Raw genomic sequence first — 10,123 nt, 5'->3', positions numbered from 1 at the left:
TTCTCCACATTCTACCTCCTCCACATTCTCCTCCTCCTTAAGTGGATGGAATTATCATTTACAATTTTTTTTGCAGGACAATTAACCATTTACAAACATTTACAATTTAGGTTAATTCATCGACTAGTGTGGGAAAACAAACTATAATATAAGGGAGCCTACATGCTCAATTCAAAAATTATTTTTTCCCTGCTTAAATAACATGTACTCATGAGGCAGCTTTTCTTTTTTCAATAACCACATGTACAGTTACAGTTACAGGATTGATTAGATAATCCAGGCAAATGGTATAGAAACAGAAGCTGTGTCATCTCAGAAAACTCATTTACATATCGAAATCTATTTTGATATCTGGAAGTTTACAAAAAGACTGAATTCTTCAAACTAATGCCTTCTGTAACTCAAGTACTCTTCTCTTGGCAAAAGCAAGCTGAAGCTTATCCATGAAGATTAAAGGTGCTTAATGTGAAACGTTTCTTCTAAGCTTAGATTTGGACTGTTTAAGAAATTGATACTTAAGAAACAGTGTGGTCTTTTTAGATTTTTACTACTTTAAAATTAGAAACTTATATATTCATTTATCAACTACCTTCCTTTTCTGTATTATTCTTGGCAGTCAACAGAACTGTTTGTCTATTATATATTCATATTCTCAAATAAAATTTAGGATTATAAAATGTGCATAAATATTTTGTAAATAGCATATTTGGAGAGATGAGACTTACATACAAAAATTTTACATAAGAGGATAAACGTTATGAATTAACCTTCCTTTTTAAAGTCAAATGGCAGAAAACTGAAGCCCTGTACACTGTTTTAAAATCTAATGATACATTCTAATGGGCCGTCAGCATTGGCACTCTAAAAATGTTAAAAATTAGAAATATTAGGTGTTTTCTCCAGGGGACTATGGGAGAAAAATATGAAAATTTCAGATGTTTTCCCTGTTATAATAATCAATAACTGATCAAAGTCATTTACCTACATGCATACATCAGTTCTGTCTCTAGAGGACTTCACAGTGACATGTGTATTATTAACACTTCTAGACTTCTACTTTTCCAAGAATAAAAGTAATCTCCTTTAACAATTCTACTCTTCCCCAAATCCTTAAACTCAACATTGTAGGCACAGAATCTAACCATATCTGGAATGTTCTCCAACAGATAAGGAATAGCACAGGTATCTTCTCAAAAATACTGCTTAGATAGTAATTTCTAGATAATCAAATACTCGGTGGCCTCAGATTTAGCAGCCTACATTAACTGACATTAAATGCATTTTTTGTCCCACAAGTCCATCTAAACTTCCTTTTAAGTACTTTTTTAATATGTCCAAGAGAGAACACCTGTTTCATGTTTAATTAAGAGTCTTGATCTATAAGTACATCGACACCATTTTTAACAGGGTTGACTAAAACTACTGTTGGGTTTCCTGTTGATAAAGGACAGGAGAAAAAAATGTAAATCACAGCAAATTGCTTTAGATCTGTTAAAGGTCATACCTATAGCTGGGTTAATAAAACAAATTAACCTCACCAGCCCACACTGTAAAAGTTAAGGCCACTAATAGCAATCAAGAGCAGGAAAAATAACCTGCAAACAACTAGCCCACTCAATGGCAAAAAGCAGTTTAACTCAAATACTGAGATCTTAGTATAAACACTACCTAACCAAACTGCCCCATCCACCCTCAACCACCAGCAAGGAGGAGAGGAAATACTTGCTTTAAAAAAACAACATAAGCTCAAGTATTTCTTACAAGGATAAAGGGATCAGTATCCCACAAATGATCTTTAAAAACCCAAAGTACCACAAACACACTGATTTGCCCATGAATTAGGGAAGATATTGCTGCTTCTTTCGCCTTTTGAAATATACAACATTTTGTAAGCTCTACCCTTCAATATGTAAAGAGTACATTTTTAAAATCAGCTAAAATTTTTTTAATTGATACCCCAATTTTTTTGACCATTTATCTTAACTTAGTATGTACCTATACATTCTCCTTCTTTCAATGAAACCACCTCAAGAAAGTCAGAAAACTAAAATAATCCAATCATGATTAATGTTTATGTCCATGAAAGTATTAAAACTTTTAGAGAAAAAAGAAGGAAGGATAGAAAGAAAAAAATAAACAGGAATAAGGAGGTGGGGGAAGCTTTTTAAAAAGTGGGAAAATTAGTAGGTCTCTCTTTTATTTGGCAAAAAGCAAGTGCAAAAAAGTTCATTTGTAATTGTTCAGTTGTCTGTTTTTTGCACATCTGCATGCTGGCCAGAAGGGACTTTGAGGTTTTTCTGTGAAAAACATGAGCATCTATGGGCTCTATTTTCTTATAATAGTTCTTTGTCTCAATCTCAAAGCCAAACTTCTTATAGGAGTTAATTGTGGGCTCACTCCTGAACTGGACATACAGATAGATGTGGTCAAAAGTGCCACTTTTTCCACAGAAGTTTAACACATGATTCCTGGCCTTTGAAAAGGTGCCAGACATCCTAGTGTCATGATTTAAAGTCTCTTCTGATTCTATGAATGATCTACCCTAGAGCATAACACACCTCCTGCAATGTCATTGAAAGAGCCAAGTTTTGGTAGCTCTCCAACCTCAGCAGATCTTTGTAGAACTTGTCATTGTAGCTGAATGGAAAGATGACTTGGTTTAATCTCTTCAACTGTTTAATATTGAGTGGCATCACATCTTCCATCTCCCTCAGGCCTTTCCTCTTCCCAGCAATCTTTGCTACCAGTATCAATGCTAATGCTTTCGTGGCCGCCAGCACCCTCATCTAGGGTCACTCAACCCACAAACCAGTCTCCTCACCTGGGGCAAGGAGCTGAGAGGATGACAGAGGCCACGGGAGTACAGTGAGGAGACAAGTGGGGCCCTGTGTCTCTGGAGGCAGTGGAGATATCTAACCTGCTGCTTCTCCATGTATGCACATTGGGTGCTGGGCTTCAGGCCACCCCACCACAATCAGCTAGACATGCCAGGTGCCTGTGACCTTGTACCCCACTCCTGCCACCTACAGGACCACTCATTTACTCTGTATTTTTTTTTTTTTTTTTTTTTTTTAAGAGAAAGGGAGGAAGGGAAGGAAAGACAGAGAAGGAAGGAAGGATGGAAGGAAGGAAGGGAGGAAGAAAGGGAAACATCTTTAAACATTTTCTTATTTTTTATTATATTTTGTTTGTTTGTTTGTTTGTTACATGGGCTGGGGCCGGGAATCGAACCGAGGTCCTCCGGCATGGCAGGCAAGCACTCTTGCCCGCTGAGCCACCGCGGCCCGCCCTACTCTGTATTTTACTTCATCTCCTTGTGTATTTTTAAGATCATTTTTTAAAAGATTTGGTCAGTATGTCCACATTCTCATCTTCTTCATTGGTATTTTCTGCATCTTTATCCTCTTCCTTTAGATAGACCATCATTTCCTGTTTGTCTTGTAGTCTTTTGTTGCACACTGTATATTTTAATATTTTAACACATTAACTCTGGAATTTATTCCCTAAGATGTCTGTTTGTTGATTAAAAATATGGAACACTTCATGAATTTGCATGTCATCCTTGTACAGGGACCATGCTAAGCTTCTCTGTATCATTCCAATTTTAGTATATGTGTTGCCAAAATGAGCATATGCCTCTTTTTTTGTTTTAAGTGGCAGTCTTGGGTTTACAATATACTCCTTTAGTTTATTACAGTCTACCTTGAAATAATATCCCACTTCATGTATTATTTAAGAACTTAACAATACACTTCATTTCCTTTCCCAGCCTTTGTGCTATTGTTGTCATACATTTTAATTCTACCTATTTCATAGAACCCATAAAACATTGCTACTATTTGTAACTTAGCCAATTATCTTTTAAAGAGAATAAAAATAAAGGGGAGGGTGGATGACAATGGCGCTGTGGCAGAGTTCTTGCCTGCCATGCTGGAGATCCGCGTTCAATTCCTGGTGCCTGCCCATACTTAAAAAAAAAGGAGGAGGGAAAGGTATTTTATATACATATATACTTCATTTCTTTTTTTAGATCCAAATTTTCACTGGTATCATACTCCTTCTACCAAAGAACCTCCTTTAACATATCTTTTAATGGAGTCTATTGCCACTGAATTATCTGTTTTTGTTTATCTGAAAAGGTGTATTTCACCTTGATTTTTAAAAGATATTTGCAAGCTTACACCAAAACCACATACAACAACAACAAAAATCAATGAATTGGACCTCATAAAAATTTAAAACTTTTGTCCATCAAGGGCATAATATTATATTTATTTAAAAGTTACTGTATGATAGGTCCTCATTACCAAGATCTTATTCTGATTGCTTTAAGTCTTGACAATGTCTCTCTGTGTGTCTCTTCTTCCTTCCTTCCTCTTTCTTTCTCCCTCCCTCCGTTCCTTGTAATTTTCTTATTGCACGCTGGACATTATGTAGAAGCCAGTAGAAACTGAGACAAATCATATTTATGCCTGGAAATGGACATACCTTTTCTCCTACTAGGCTGTTAGTGTGGGTGGTTGAGTTAGCCTAGTCAGTAGTTGAGCTAAGTTTGAATTTGTTATTTCTACTGTTAATCCTCAGTGTACCAGTCTTCAGATTCCTCCACCTTGTACTTAGTTGTGCAAAATGGGTTGCTGGATGCTTTTTCTCAGTATTCCTACTTCTAATATACCAGCTTTCAACTAGACCTGCACACCTACACCACAGAGTAGGGTTTCTCTCCACAGTCTTGCCTCCCCTTACCTCAGCTCAGCAATTAACAGTTGTTGCTTGCTACTTGTTGCTAGGATGTAGTGGGGTTAAGGGGTGGTTCTTGTTTTCCCCCCTCCAGTTTCAGTTTGGGGCAGAACCTGTGTAACCAGGCACAAGGGTGGGGCCTTCTCAATGTTCCTGCCTTCCCCTTTCCCCAAGCCATTGTAGCCAAATTCTGTCTCATAATATCCTTGGTGAGCCTTGGCGAGGAGAGAGGTACCTGTCTCCTTCCTAGTGGTAGTACATGTGTGCTTTATATTGGTGCAAGTTCTAGGGCCCAAAGGCCCAAGTTCATGTCTCCCCCCAGCTCCTCCAGGAGTAAATAGATTTGCTCCTCCCTTTCCTCCTGAAGCAGTAGATTTTTTACCGTGATTTTTGGGATGATTCCTCCCTCGCCCAGATTCAGGCAAGTTTTGCTTCTATCTTTTCCCCATCCCATTGCATGAGCGTACCACATTTTGCTTATCCATTCATTTTTCATCTGTTCATGATCACTTGAGTTGCTTCCACCTTTTCGTTATTGTAAATAATGCTGCTGTGATCCTGGGGACAAAGGAGTTTGCTGCCCCTCCTCTAGTGGCTTAAGGATTTTGCTTTGAAAAAGAAGCATCAAGGAATGCAGGTGATGTTTCGTGCCTTTCTCCCAGCAGCAGGCAATCACTTTCTGCAAACCTATGCCACCAAGGCAGGCTCTATCTGATCACCTGTCCTGCCCCTCAAGCTAGCTTTCTTGCTTTCTCTCCCCCTCTCTCCCTTCTTCCTTCCTTTTCTTCAATATTAGGATCTGTATTAAAGCAGAAAATCACAAGATCTTATCAAGACATACAGAAAAGACACTTGATACAATTCAGCCATAATCTTGATAAATTCTCTTAGAGAATGATAATTGAAAAACAGATCCATAATTTGATTTTAAGAAATATTTATCATGACTAACAGTAAAAATAATTTTTGTGCATGTGATTTTCTTTCTTTCTATTATCTTTGTCTACTTGTAACACCAAGGTTATACTAGCCATTAAATAAAATCTCAACTCTATTTATTTTTTATGACAAAGCTTTCCTTTTTTTACAGTCCTATGTTTTATCTTTTAAATTTTATTCTAGTAGCATACACACAACATAAAAGTTTCTCTTTTAACCACATTCATACATATAATTCAGTGCTGTTAATTACACTCACAATAATTTGATAACATTCACCACCATCCACATGCAAAACTTTACAATCAACCTAAATAGAAATTCTGTACCCAATCTTTCTTTTGAGCATCCAATAACAGGCTGTGGAGAGGACCTTGCAAGTTCATGTAAACTCCCCTGTGTCTGGGGCTCCCACTTATTCTAACCTGATTCACTAGCCCACACTGAGGCTTTAGTAATTAATGAAAATTTTACCTTATTTCTTCTTAGCCACTTCTACCGCAGTGCTCCGCCACACGTAAAGCAGTTCGTGTAAACTTTCTCTCCTCGGAGAGGCTTGTCCCTTTTTGGAATTCAGTTTATTTGATTGCTTTGTGACCTATAGTCTCTGAAGGAGTCAAGAAAGCATGATTTTGTAAATTATTTGACATTTTTCTTATTGTTAGGATAAGAGTGATGTTCCTTTCCAGCTTCTACATTCTAAGTGGAAGCAGAACTCCCACAATGTTTTCTTTCCCCAGCTTAGGTAAGATCTTGGTTATATAAAAGCCATGAAGTGACGGAGAAGCCATGAGGTCTTGCCAAACATGGCTGCCGTAGCTGATGCAAGGCAACACAAAATGGCCTAGCCTGCTACCGGCTTTCTTCCCGGAACTGGCGGTGGTTCGCACCAAAAGCGCTAACCTTAAATCTGCCCTCTGCCCTAGCAACAACGGTGACCAATCCCAGCCCGACACGTGTCCCTGCATGCTCCCAGCCTATATAAGCCTGCGTACTTCCTCAATAAAGCGGACACCTTCCACTCACCCATGAGGGTTGTCTCCTGAGTTGTTTCTTCGTGACTGTGTGCTGTGTGCTGTGTGCTGTGTGCTGTGTGCTTGACTCAGTACGGCCACTTAACCCCAGCCATCAGCTAACCAACAATGAAGAATAGGAATTATTTTTCACCAACTCTGGTGCAGGGGTTGCAAGTTAGTCCATAGGTTTCATATGAATATCTAGATTTATAGATTGTTCTGACAATTATCAACATCTAACACACTTGCTCCACATTCACTGGCCTTTTTATGAGGCATGGGCCTTCCCACTGTCCATTATGCCCAGAATGACACAGGCACCTTCCAATACTAATTCTCCCACCACCTGGGACCGACCATTCTGAGACCCATGTCAGCTCCTGAGAGTTCTCTTGGAACTGGGACTGCGGCAGAATATTGTTCTATACAAATCCCAAGCCACAAACCAGAAAGTGACGCATGACAGCCACCTGCTCTGGGTTCCATCATAGGTGGCAAAGGAGGCTGAGATCTCCCTGTGAGGACACATCATACATCCCTTGGACCAGAGCTAGGACAAATACAGTTCTCAGAAGTGGCTATAGAACGCATATGTGGAATGCCTTCCCCATCAGATAAGCAACCAGCATGCCAATTTTTTCAGCTCACCAGAGATTGATAAAGCCTGTGGCAGTCCCCCAGAAATCCTGGAAGTTAGATATTACTCCCCTGAGAGGAGATACAAGGGTTGTTGAACAACAAGGGATGGGCCTAGGACCCTGGGCAAGTGCTTCAAGTCTGGCCTAAGTCAAGGCAGGCAAGGTTCACCCTCCATTCAGAGGCTGGTATGTTTCTCTCCCAGGCTCATTCCACAATCTCCTAGAATGACACCAAATTGTTACCAGAATTGCAGGGGCTGTATCACAGAGTGGGGCCTACAGATCTGTGGGTTCACTACCTCAGGGTGGAGTTCCATTTCTAGGGGCAAAGGAAAGAACCCCAGTACTGGGTTGGGCAGAATTACCTCCTTAAGTATCTGGAAGTAGCTGCCATCCAAGGAATGAAAGCAAATGAAGGCAAGGAAAGGAGCCAAGGCCTGCATGGGAGAAGGAACATCATGAACATCTAAGGGGAGGATGCTGGACTCTGATCAGGAAACCAGAATTGAGGGTTCAGGGTGAGGAGATTGAGAGGTAATTGGAGGGTGTGAGGCAGGTCTAGAAAAGGTATTCAAGATAACAAAAAGCTCAGAAGGTTTTAGGCTCAGGAGAAGGCCAACCTGCCTGCCATGGAAATATGCTTTAGTTCCCAAGGGGAAGCTGACCAAGCACATGAGCACCTAAAAACCAAAACAGCCTTAAGCCACATTACGTACCTGGGGCTCCCACCAATTCTGCAGACAGTAATAGCTATTTGGAACATGCTCAGGGTTAAAATGAAGACATCAAACAAATGGAAGTTCATAAGAGCACTTCTAAGTTCATGAAAAATAAGATTAATCAGTCAAAGTAGGAACTTTATAAAGAAAAGAATCAGAACTTCTTCTCTTACAAATAAAGCTTGAACCTCTTAGCAATCATGACTCTGATTGCAAAGATCTAGCTCAAGTGCCTGGAGAGTCTTTTACTGCCAAAGAATGGGAGAGCGACAGCACTTCAGATAGAGGAATTATACAGAAAATTTAGCTCCGGTCTAAACCGGCCCAGACAAAAGGCCACAGATAGTCTTCAGTACAAAGTTAACATCAGGGTTTTTGGGGGGTTTTGTTTTGTTTTGTTTTGTTTTGTTGGTTTCTTAGGAGAGAAATGCTATTTTTAAAGTATAAAATTAATTCATAGTTATTGAGTAAAGTCTGTAAAATACACAAAAGTATAAAGAATAAAATAAATTCCATAGCCCGCAATCCAGATACAGTTTAAATTTTAAAGTTTTTTCAGTTTTTATTTTCTATGAATAGAGACCTATATTTTTCTCTTTACAAATCAGGATTATATTGTATAAAAAGTTGCTTCCAGTTCTTTTCATTTACTACATCAAGAACAGTTCTCCACTGACTTAATTATTCCTTGAAACATGCTTTTAATGGTTTGGTAATATTACTTTCTATGGATGTGAAATAATTTATTTTAAACATTTTTAATTGATGATCAATTAGGTTGTTTCAATTTCTCATTATTATAACTCAGTTTCAAATAAACATCTGTGGACATAATCTTTGTACATCTCTCTGATCATTTCTTTAAGAGGCAGTCTTGGAATATTTAGATTTGAGGGCTTCTCAGTAGTCTTAAATTATTCTCCAATATGGCCACAATTGTTTATCTTTATACCAACAATGTATGAGTATGCTTGAGTATGCTTGAATCATTAGCCAAAACTGAGTATGATCATGAAAAAGAAAGGAATCAATCAGTTTTGTTTTGTATTTCTTTGATTATTAGTTTTTGATTATAAATGATTATTAGTTCTTTGATTATAAATGTCCAATTATTAGTTGGACATTTCTTCATACATTTCTTGAATTTTTTCTGCGAATTATCATTCTGTGCTATTTACATATTTTTCATATATTACCTCGAAGAGGTAAGCACTTTGCTTTAATTTTGATACAGCGTTGGTATAGTAGGACCCAAAAGAATCCTAAAGAGGAACTCATGATGTTAAAAGCCTCTTGGTTTATAGTGTTAAGCTTCCTAAGCTTCCCAAGGATTCATCTGAAGAAAAATGTGAAGGGAAGGGGTCGTTCTTCTAGGGCAGTGTCTTAAAGTGTGGCCCTTGGATTCCCTGCATTAGAATTGAGGGGAAGAGCATGTATTTAAACTACAGATTCCTAAACCCCTATCCTGGAAACAGAATTGGCATCTCTGACAGCTGGACCCAAGAACCACATTTCTAATAATGTCTCTATATGTTTCATATGCAGCTCAAATTTGACAACCACAATGACTAAGGAGGAAAACAAACCTAATATGCCCTATGCTATACAACATGTTCCCTATGCTATCCAGACAAAGAAGTGAGCCAAAATGTTGAAAAATGGAAATTGAGTAAGACCTTAGGTCTTGCTGTATTTACTGTTCTTTTGTTTTCTTGACTTCCATTGTTCTTTAATTTGATTAATGCATCACCATCCATATTCTTTTTTTAATGGGTATGCTCAGTCTCTCAAGTTAGAAAAATTATAGTCACCCTCCTAAAACTTGCCACTTTAACTCTTCTGTATATATAATATATATTAACTACTATATATGAATATAATATAATGTATATGTGTTATTTTTATCTATAAAATGTCCTTAAGTCTCTCCTCTCCTCTCTAATCCCACCACCTCTTAGCTCATTCCCTTATCTTCCTCCCTTCTTTCATTCTTATTTATTCTCTCATTAATCTCTTCCTTCACTCCATCTCCAAGCTACACCGAGTAACCATACATTCTAAATAATAATGT

General features: G+C 38.2%; 1 non-coding gene and 1 pseudogene across 1 annotated transcript; both read right to left on the bottom strand.

Annotated features, from left to right (window-relative positions):
- Positions 1-2,240: 2,240 nt before the first annotated feature.
- Positions 2,241-2,786, bottom strand: LOC143681696 (N-alpha-acetyltransferase 50 pseudogene; annotated as a pseudogene).
- A 739-nt stretch (positions 2,787-3,525) lies between these two features.
- On the bottom strand, positions 3,526-3,632 carry LOC143652935 (U6 spliceosomal RNA). Its single transcript, XR_013160987.1, has one exon. It is a non-coding gene; the product is annotated as a U6 spliceosomal RNA (small nuclear RNA).
- Between the last annotated feature and the right edge of the window lie 6,491 nt (positions 3,633-10,123).

The sequence above is a fragment of the Tamandua tetradactyla genome, chromosome 1 (genome assembly GCF_023851605.1).
Source record: "Tamandua tetradactyla isolate mTamTet1 chromosome 1, mTamTet1.pri, whole genome shotgun sequence".
NCBI lineage: Eukaryota > Metazoa > Chordata > Mammalia > Pilosa > Myrmecophagidae > Tamandua > Tamandua tetradactyla.
This window is presented reverse-complemented; position numbering and strand designations above follow the sequence as displayed.